Source organism: Arachis ipaensis, chromosome B01 (genome assembly GCF_000816755.2).
Source record: "Arachis ipaensis cultivar K30076 chromosome B01, Araip1.1, whole genome shotgun sequence".
NCBI classification, from domain to species: domain Eukaryota; kingdom Viridiplantae; phylum Streptophyta; class Magnoliopsida; order Fabales; family Fabaceae; genus Arachis; species Arachis ipaensis.
In genome coordinates, this window is record NC_029785.2 from 60313266 (window position 1) to 60323677 (window position 10412).

Sequence of the window (10412 nt, forward strand, 5' to 3'; positions counted from 1 at the left end):
CAAAGATTTGTCAAAGAAATCCAGCCGATTATGAAGAGTGGGCTTGTGACCAATACGAGAGAGGACTTAGGAGAGATATCTACAATTACGTATACCCACAAAGGATAAGGAGTTTCATTGAGTTAGTTAACAAGAGTCAGTTCGCGGAAGGTTGCTCCATGAAGTGGACGCTGCTATTGGAAGGCCACAATGAGACTGCTCCAGACGAACCGCGCTGGGTCAAATTAGGTTTATGTTTTTGATGTGAGACACCAGGACATATATCTAGGAATTGTCCGCGAGGGAGAGCCATAAATGCGGGATGGTCACAACAGGATTGAGCTAAGTGTGATACCGGACACATAAATCGAATTTGTCCTATTTGAAGATGGAACCTCGCATTCGTCTAGGTCGCATGGCAGAGTTGAGAGTTTAGGATTGCAAAGATCAAACGTAGTATTGAACTTGGGACCGAAGTAGGAGTTGAGGCCTAGAATAGCACTTCCATCTATTTTCCTCAGTAACCAAAATTTTTAAAGACAAAAATTTTCATTAGGAGGGTAGGATGTAAACCCCAGATAATTGGTGAATAATTAACCAATAAATTAATTATTATTAAGTAAAATAAAAAATTTAATTTTATATTTTAATGAGGTAGAAATAATTAAAATTTGAATTTTAACACTAATTCTAAAGGTTTTTGCCCAAAATTGGGCCAATGGGCCAAACCAGTTGGACTGAGCACAAATTAGGCCCATGGCCCAACATATAAAAAACCCAAAACAACAGATCTTCCCTCATTTTTCCATAGAAGCACGCTAAAAGGGAAGAAGAGGGGCCTCAAACCCTAACTCCACACTCTTGTCCACTCATCTTTCGAATCCGAGCTCCGATCGCCATACCATTTGCGACCATGCGACCACTGCATCGAGCTCTACAAGTTCCACTAACCAATTTTGTAATAAAATATCAATCTCACTCTCAGTCTCTCCTTCCCCCAATTTCAAAAATTTGATAATTGGGTGTTGAGAATTTTGGGTTGTTTTGATGTTCTAGGGTCAAATTAACTTGAGAAAATTAGTGGGTCTTGCTCAATTGATGCATGAATAAGTTAAGAACATCAAACCTCTTGTAGATTATTGAATTAGTAGGCTTGAATGTTGATTGTGGTGACATGTTGTGAAAATAGATTGAATTATGTTAAATTGAGGTCCATTGGCGATATTGAAAGTTGGAGATTGAACCTTGGAAGATGGAAGTCCGTTTGGAGAGGCCTTGGGGCTGTAGACTCTTGAGCAGCGGTGATGTTGAGGTGTATTTGGCTTAGAGAAAAATCGGCCAAGATATGGTTTTGGTTTCTCGTAGATAATGTATAATGTTTCGTGAAAACGTAGGCTAGACGACCATAGGATAGGTTGAAATGTGTAAGTATGTTGATATTAGTAACCTTGATAGACATATATAATTACATTGAGAATGAGTTAATGAATAATGATATTTTGGATTTTTGATGTTGATGTTTGATGATGATAATGAATTATGATAAATTATGTTGTATAATTTTGGGTGTTTGGGGTGGAAGTCAATATAATTGAGAAAATGATGTGAAGGAGAGGAGATGGAATGGTTGAAATCTTAATTTACACACATTGAGTGTGGTTTTGAAGAGTGAAAATTAGTTTTGAAATGAAAGTTGGTGAAAATAGAGGTTTGTGATTTGTTTGAGAAAAACTTGATTTTTGACTAAACTTCGACAGGCCATAACTTGACTTCTGGATCCTCAATTTCTGTCAAACTTTTTTCAAACGAAAATTGTGTTCGTGAAGTTTACACCGTTTGAAGATTAGGCAGAAAATGTTTTCTAACAAAAATATTATGCGTGCCGAAAGTTTGGTGTATGAAAGTATTGCTGCAGGTTGTAACAGCTTTTTGAGAAATCACAGGGCCCGTGTATGTGGACACATGGCTGGGTATGTGGGAATTCGCTTCTATCTATGAGACTCGTGTATGCAGACAGGGCTTGCGTACGTGAGATAGCGAATTACACCCTTGCTATGCGAGATATGGCGTGTGTACGCAGTCATGCACCTCTGTCCAGCATACTCGCGTATACGGATAGAGCTCACATACACGAGACTCCTGCTTTTGGGAAAAGTGCCTTTTGTGATTTTCAACCTATTTTCTAACCTCTAAACCTCTATTTTTACTTTTTAAGGTCCTAATACTTAGTTTTAATCTTGGTGAAAGGGAGAGAACCTTGAGGGAGGGTTAACTTGGTGGTGAAGAAAGATTTTGAGTAATGATTTGTGGTTGATGAAGTGCGAAAATGATGATGATGTTATGAATAAAGACAGAATTGATAATGAATGAATTGAATTGTAAAGAGGTATATGTAGCTGGGTAAGAGGCGGTGGCATTGTCCACTCACTCCGGATATAAGTAGAGACTCCAGGTAAGAGGTGATGGCATTGTCCACTCGCTCCGGATAAAAGTCAATAAGCCAGGTAAGATGCAGTGGTGTTATCCACTTGCTTCGGAAAAGTCCAAGGCTTCGGGTAAGGTAAGAGGCAGGGTGAAGTTGTCATTTGCTCTGGGTACGCGGGTAAGATGCAAGGGTTACGACATTGTCCCACTTGCTCCGTGTTTGCTGTTCTGTCCAAGGTTAGCTACTGGACATATCGGGTTTGTCTTTATAACTAACAAATGAGACTCATCGGCCATAGGGCAGGCATTCATCATATGTATTTGTTTATTTTATTTGAGTTTGCATTACTTGGATTTGCCTATTTGAGTTACTATGTCTACTTGCTATATGTTTTACCTGCTGTAACTGCATCCTATTTGTGTTTTCTTTGCTTGTATTGTTTGTTTGTGCAACTGAGATTCTCCTTGTCTGGAGGAGGAGTGACGAGAACTATTCCACCGGTGTTCTGGAGAACTGGAGGAAGTAGGATTTGAAGGGTTAAGTTAGGATCTGAGTTATAAACCTAAGGACCTTAGATTATATACCCAAAATCTGGATTAGCTTATTCCTTAAGTTTGATTTCTCAGTATCGGATTCTTGGATTGCCTCTACCTTTCTCGGGACCTTATATATTATGTATGTTGGCACCATTATCATGCTAAGAACCTCCGGTTCTCATCCCATACATATATTTGTGGTTTTCAAATGCAGGTCGAGAGACACCTCGCTAGGTGTCTGGATTTACTATGCAAGCGAAGTTGGGACATTGGTTCTGATATTTTACTATGTATATATGTGTATCTAGACTTTTCTCCACTTGTATGTTATGTTTAATCCTCCTAGAAGCTTTATGGAGAACTAAGTGTTTATTTTGAGTATTTTGGGGAGACTTTGGGTTGTATATATGTATATATGTATGTACATATTCTCTGGCCGGCCTTGGCTTCGCAGGTCGAGTTAGGACTTGATATTTTGTATCTTTTGTCATTCCTCTCTTATTATATATATATGTATATTTACTTTCCTTACACAAGTTTCTGTTACGTGAGCGTTGCTCTTTTCTTTTCACGATTTGTTTAAGCTTTCCTTTAAGGCTCCACCACATGATTACTAAATCCTTTCAACTATTACTATGTATATATATTTTATTTTACAGGTTGTAATACCTCATCACCTCTATTTTACGACTTAAGCGTAAAATACTATGTAGTCGAGTGTTACAGCGGTCATAACCTCTGCTATATATTTTGACTTTGGAGGCATTGTAATGCATAATTGATGAGTTTTATCACATTAGTATTGCGCTCTTAGTTTCTCTGAATTAGTCACTTTTTCTCTTTCATTCTAACATCTCTTCAATAATAATTAGAAATCTTAATTATTGTATTGAGATATGTAAATTCTGATTCTGTTCTTTCTTACATGGTTGAAAATGATTTTTACTCCCACAAAATTTGCTTGCACAATTTCAATCATATAGTGACTACACTAATTTACTACTCTTTATGTTTCAAATTAATTANTCTTTTCATCTTCATTAAGACCAAGTACTATTAGATAAATAAAATTAATAATGATACTATGAAAAAACATTCATTTCTTAAAGTATCTTTTTATTGAAAAATGAGTTAAAATTTTACTTCACTAGTTTTTTTGGAAGCACTCTTCAAATGTATTATCTATTCCCGAAACAGCACAAAAGTTGTGTGGGTTTGTGTCAATGGAAATACGCACATCCAATGGGTATCTTCAGATGCTATATCATTGAAATGTACTAATTATTTTAAATACATGTATGTGACGGAGTGAGACCATATATATTATTTAGGTCACAGATTTGTTACTCCCACTTTTGTGTGGGAGTCACATTAACCATCCTAAAATATTTATGAATGGAACCCCGCTTTTTTGTTTTTGAAAAATTTGATAATTAGACATTGCCTCTTTATATTTTTAGTTTTTCAAAATGTTCCCTTCCCTTTTAAACATTCTTTCAAAGAGGAGAGACATTTGGCTCTGGGTTCTTGCCTCCTTCTATCGCTACTGCACCACACTTTCAGATCTTTCTGCGTCGTCACTGGTTTTCTATTCCTTGCCCTAATTCCTTGCTCGTTCTCTGCTCTTCACCTTGAGTTGTCGCTGATACTCTGTTCCTTGTTGTATCTCGCCATCGCTACTGGGTGATCTCGCCTTGTCTCACTGCCATGTCTGCAATTGGAGTGCCTATACCTCGCTCCAACATGGTTTGCATCAGAGGTAACAACTAGTAAATATTTTTTTATTTTTTTTACTCTATTCAATATTTGAATTGAAAATTGTTATTGATTCTTGTATCGGACCTTGTCTTGCCACTTGGGTGGATCATTATTTTCAAAACACAATTCTTAGCCTTTTCACGTGTTTATGTACATCAAATTATTAACATTGTGATTGAGTATCTTTTTCTTTTGCTCAGCTTGGTGTTGAAATTGTTCATGTCCTCATTGGCCCAGTTTCATATTCGTTGCTCTCCAAGCCTACCAAAGGTGTTGAGAAGACCTTCTTTCTCTTCTCGCTTCTCCCCGAAGTCCTCGCTAGCTACAAGTAAGAACTTTAACTTTTGTATTATAACTATTGCTTATTTTTATGTGATTATATGTGTGTTATATCTCTAACTTGCTCATATTTGTAAAATCAGCAAAGTCATATTTACTAGTGTAGTCATATTTATAAATTGATTCTATTTTTTGCTCATTTTTTAATTGTGGATAATGAGATCAGAAAATGCATTGAATATTTGAACTTGATGAATCTTTTTTTCATTTGCTAGAAATCTGTCACAACTCATAATATTTTTTGTTGAAGTTTGATTTGTGTTTCATAGTTTTTAAGATGAGTCTCTTCCTTTCTAATCTGGTTGTTGGTGATTAAAGTATGTTCAAAGTTAAAAAAAAAATATTAAGCAATTTTTCCTAAAATTTAGACATAGTTTATGATAGGATGTAATGTCACTATTTCATCCATGTAGTAAAGCTTCGTTAGGAACGGGATATAGGATAATTATTATTTTTATTGTTGCATTGCATAAGGTAAGAGGGCATGGATGTGTGTGCGAAAATTTGTGTGATGTATTATTATACATTGAGTTTGAACATCGAATTATAAAGACCAACGCATTATGAGAACCAACAAGTATCTGCCAATTTCTTCATGTGAGGTCTCAGCTTTCTATTCTTCACTTTTTGACTTGCATTTGATAAACTTGTATTAGTAAGTGAAAAATAGTACTTTTATGATGGTGATTCTTTTTCCAAGTAATGCTGGCAAGTGTTAATGTTGCCCAACTTTTGGATGTGGCATTAATCATCCCATGATGAATGTGACATGGAACAATTGAACAACTTATCATATTCGTCGGGACATTGATCAATGTTAGTTAGAAGGCCCTGAATTTGACATTTTTGAAGATGACGTGCTTGATCATGTTAACATTGATCATGATGAGATTGTAAGTATATATGTCAATGAGTTATGATAATGTTCTAATTGCTTAATGGCTGGTAATGATACTGTTTTACTTATATTTTAGCATATGATGAGGATGCTTCACATGGTAGCAATGAAGCTGAAGATTGATTTGTAGCAAGCCAATAATTGGTAAGTTAGATAAAATCGATACAATAATGGTTAAGATGTATCTTTTCAACTTCATGTAATTTTTTTTAGGATTAAATATTTTTTTCGTCCTTAACATTTTGGGTCAAAATCAAAATCGTCCCCGACCTTTTTTTGTTATTAAAATCATCCTCAACATTACAAAATGTTATAAAATTATCCTTTTTACAAAAAATAATAATGCTTTGACAATTTTACCCTTAAAACAAAAATAAAAAAACCTCTTCCCTTCCTTCCCCACTAACCCCCTCCCTCTGTCTCCCTACATCTTCATCATCTACGCATCAATCACCTCTCTCTCGCTTTCTCTCTCTCCACCATCATCACCACCACCACCACCACCACCACCGCCCCACCCACTATCATTAACTCTTTCCACTTGAATTCCTTACCCAACACAACTCCAATAGCCAACATAAAACCACACTCAAACCTCAACAATGCACAATCTAGTCAGGAATCCATATAAAAATAAAATAAAACAAAACTCAATTCAGTGGATCAGTAGACTAATAGAGAAAAGCTTTAGATCTTTTTTACCAACCAATGGCCTGAACAATTGTATTCATATAAGTGAATCAAGTCAAACGATGTAATATACTTGTCCTAGGCTCCTAGTATACAATAAATTTTAAACCCGTGCTAATAATTTTATCTATTATTTTTGCTCCATAACAATTCAATTTGTGTAGTAAACTAATCGAAATGACTAGACATTAATGAGCGGAAGAACAATATCTTGATAAAATTGAAGTCAAACCTTGTCATCGCAAGAGCGGCAAAGAGCAGCCTCGTCGGTGGCGCAGAATAAAATTGCAGCGGCGTTTTTGCATACGTTGCAGAGGGTTCTCATTGTCACTCTCTTAATAATTATACCTTTCAAATGTCAATTATTCTTCAGCTGCACTGCTTTCTCACTCTTTCTTCTTCCGCAATGACAGTGCCTCAATGCAAACTTTACAATTTGAACAAGTGGTTCAGGTAGTTAGCATCATTAACAGAAGAAGAATAATGAATAGAAGGAATGAGGAAGAAGGAAGTTGAAACTTGGAAAGCAGGGTCAGGGGGTTTGAGAGTTTGGTTATGTTGGCAGTGGGGCGTGTCTGAGAGTAGGAGGAAGGGGATTTTGGAGGGGGAAGGGGGGAGACCGAAGGGGTTTTGTTTTTTTTTTTTAATATTATTTTTATTAATAGTGAAGGGTAATTTGGTCAAAAAAATATAATTGAAGTAGAACATGACGATTTTATAACGTTTTGTAACGTTGGGGATGATTTTAATAACAAAAAAAGGTCGGGGACGATTTTGATTTTCACCTCAGACCTTAGGAACGAAAAATGTACTTAACCCTTTTTTTATGAATTCACGTTTTTGCTATTGCATGATCAAGTACCTTTTATTCATGTAATTTTTGGAACGTTGGCTCCAAATCTCTACTTATTGAGTATGCTACAAAGTATAATCTACTTTTTAAAAAAAAAAAGATAATAAGCATTATTAGGTCTTTGCCGGAGATGTTACCCTTTTTACACTTACAATTTACATACATACATATAAGAGCAATTCTTTGGTGCTTTTTTTACTCCGGTTAGTTTTGGTTATTTTCTTTAGACCGAGATGTGTTTCTTTAATATAATCTTAGTTTTTAACTTTTTTATATTAGATGAAAATAATGCAATGGCAATTGAACCTGTTTTAATGACTCATGCTGGTTTTGGACTTTAATTTTCTATAAATATCCGCCATCAAGCTCATTTGATCATGTAACCTTTCCAAATGTATCTGCTATCATTTGATCCTAGGGTATTATGATTGGCTTACTTTTATATACACACCCAATCAGAATTCTAGTTTTGAAAATATAGTAATGGACTTTTTTTTCTATTTGTTCTATTTTCTTACAGCACTAATGATGCAGTTCTGGAGGAAATAAAGAAAGACTACATACTACAACATGGTGGAGAGAGAATTGTCAGAATGTAGCCTATTAAATATCAATGTAAATGCCAAAGATTATTATATATGCTGTTAAGCTGATGCATGGTGCATTAGAACCATTACTGTGCTTGTAAATTTCTTTTTCAAATTTGTATTCAATTAGAATAAGAATGGAAGAAGTAAAGAACTCCCAAAATAAGTTTTGATGATTGTTAAAGGAATTGAAATCAAAAATTGAGGTTATTTGAGGGAAAATAGATAAATGGAGTGTTATTCATGTTGGTTCCTTTGTTTAAAGGTTTTCTAAATGCTTTTATGGCACTCTATGACTTGAATAATCCAAACAAAGCTATTGTTTCATCCATTAACTTAAACAAATATGCTTTCTTGTTATTCATGTTTTTTACGTTAACCGCATCTTAAACTAAATTTGCCATATTAGAAACAGAAGATGATTGCTACTTTGAAACAAAATGTCACAGCTTAATCAAATATAAAACTCAATAAATTTATATTTTAATTCTAATTAAAACACTATTTTTTTAATTACCTTGTCTATATACTCAAAGATACAAAAATTAAGTCTAAAATAAAAAATTAAAAAGTGAAATGAAATAAAAAAAATAAAAAAAAATTTCACTTTTTTAAAAAAATGTATGTATAATTAGAGGTAAATAATGGATATTCTAACCACAAAACATAGAGAAAGGGAGAAAAAAATAGAAAAGAATAAGCAAAATACACTGGGTGAATATAACACAAAAAAACTTATAAAAACGAGTAAGAGAAATTCAAACCTTTGTCCCAAAACCAAAAACACCGTATTTTTGTTTGAAAATATTTTCAAAAGTTAAAACCGAAAAAACTGAAAATAGCGATTTTAACTTTGTTCTATTTTTTTGAAAATATTTTTAAAATGTTTAATCAATTATATTTTTATGTCATATTTTTATTTTCTTACGAAAATAAAAATGAAACCGTTTAAAAGCCCCTAGATTTTAGACTTCAAAAGCAAAGAGATTGAGAGAGGTAAAAATGAAAAAAAACTTATAGTTCCATCATCTTCTTAACAGATTGTGCCTTGGATTTAGGTTGGGTTCTGCATTGGACAACGAAATCAAACTCTGGCCACTTTCTTCCCAAAACGTGGATCGACGATAGAACCACGATTTTAGTAAGGCTTTCATGTGTTGTAATTCTGCCTTGGAAATGCATGAAAGAAAAAAGTCTAAATAAAAGTGATAGTCAATAAAGACATGGAGCTTGTCCATATTTTGTTCACAGATTGATGAGTCGGTAAACTTTGATGGCATAGATTGTAGTTTGCTAATATATTTCGGGGTTGTTTTGCAGGTGTTTGACTTAATGTGAAAGTAGGAACAAATTTCCTTACAATTCTGTTTTAAATTATGGATTTCTTCATTTTTGTTTGGGTTGCGGTTTTAAAATTGTTTTTGGTGCTGATTTTGTGGGGATTTTGTTTCTCTGTTCGGGTATTGCGTTGAGCATTCAATTGATGTTGGTGCGGGGGTGTTGATTTTGTTTAACTGATTGGGTGATATTGTTCAACCATTCAGATGTTGATTTTGATGGATGAAGAGTTAGCATGATTGGTGTTAGAGTTAAGGGTAGTGGGTGGTATGGTGGTGGAGGAGGTGGTGGTGGTGGTGGTGAAGAGAGAGAGAGAGAGAGAGAGAGAGAGAGAGAGAGGGGGGGGGGGATGGAGAGGGAGAAGAAGATGGAGAAGGAGGTAGGGGCGGAGATGATACGGTGGCAGAAAGAGAGAGAGGAAGAATTGGGGTCGTGGTTGGGAGGGAGGGTTCTGAAGAGGGGCAGAAAGAAAGAGAGGTGGGGTGGGCGGAAAGGAGAGAAGAGAAAGACCGAAAGAGAGTGAGAGATATGCCAGGGATGGAGAGGGTTTCTTTTATTTTTTAATATTAATTTTAATATTTTTTATTTTTGTAAAAGGGTAAAATTGTCCAAAAAATATTGTTTATGAACAAAAGGATAATTTTATAACGTTTTGTAACGTTGAGCGAGGATGCTTTTAATAAGAAAAAAAGGTCAGGGACAAAATTGATTTTGACCCCTGACGTTAGGGACGAAAAAAGTACTTATCCCTTATTTTAACCAGGAATAATTATTATTAATTAACAAGATGTTTTTTTTTTTTACTTTTGGACATTTTTGGCACTATTTTTTGGACTTTCATTTAGCCTATATCACGTTTTATACCGTTTTAATTGTTCAACATTGTTATAATTTTATATCTTGAAACCAAAAATAAAGAAAAAAAGCTACTGGCAAAAAAAACCATAGAAAATGAAAGAAATTGTAAAAAAAAAAAGGGAAAATAAAAAATATTAAGTTTATAATAAAT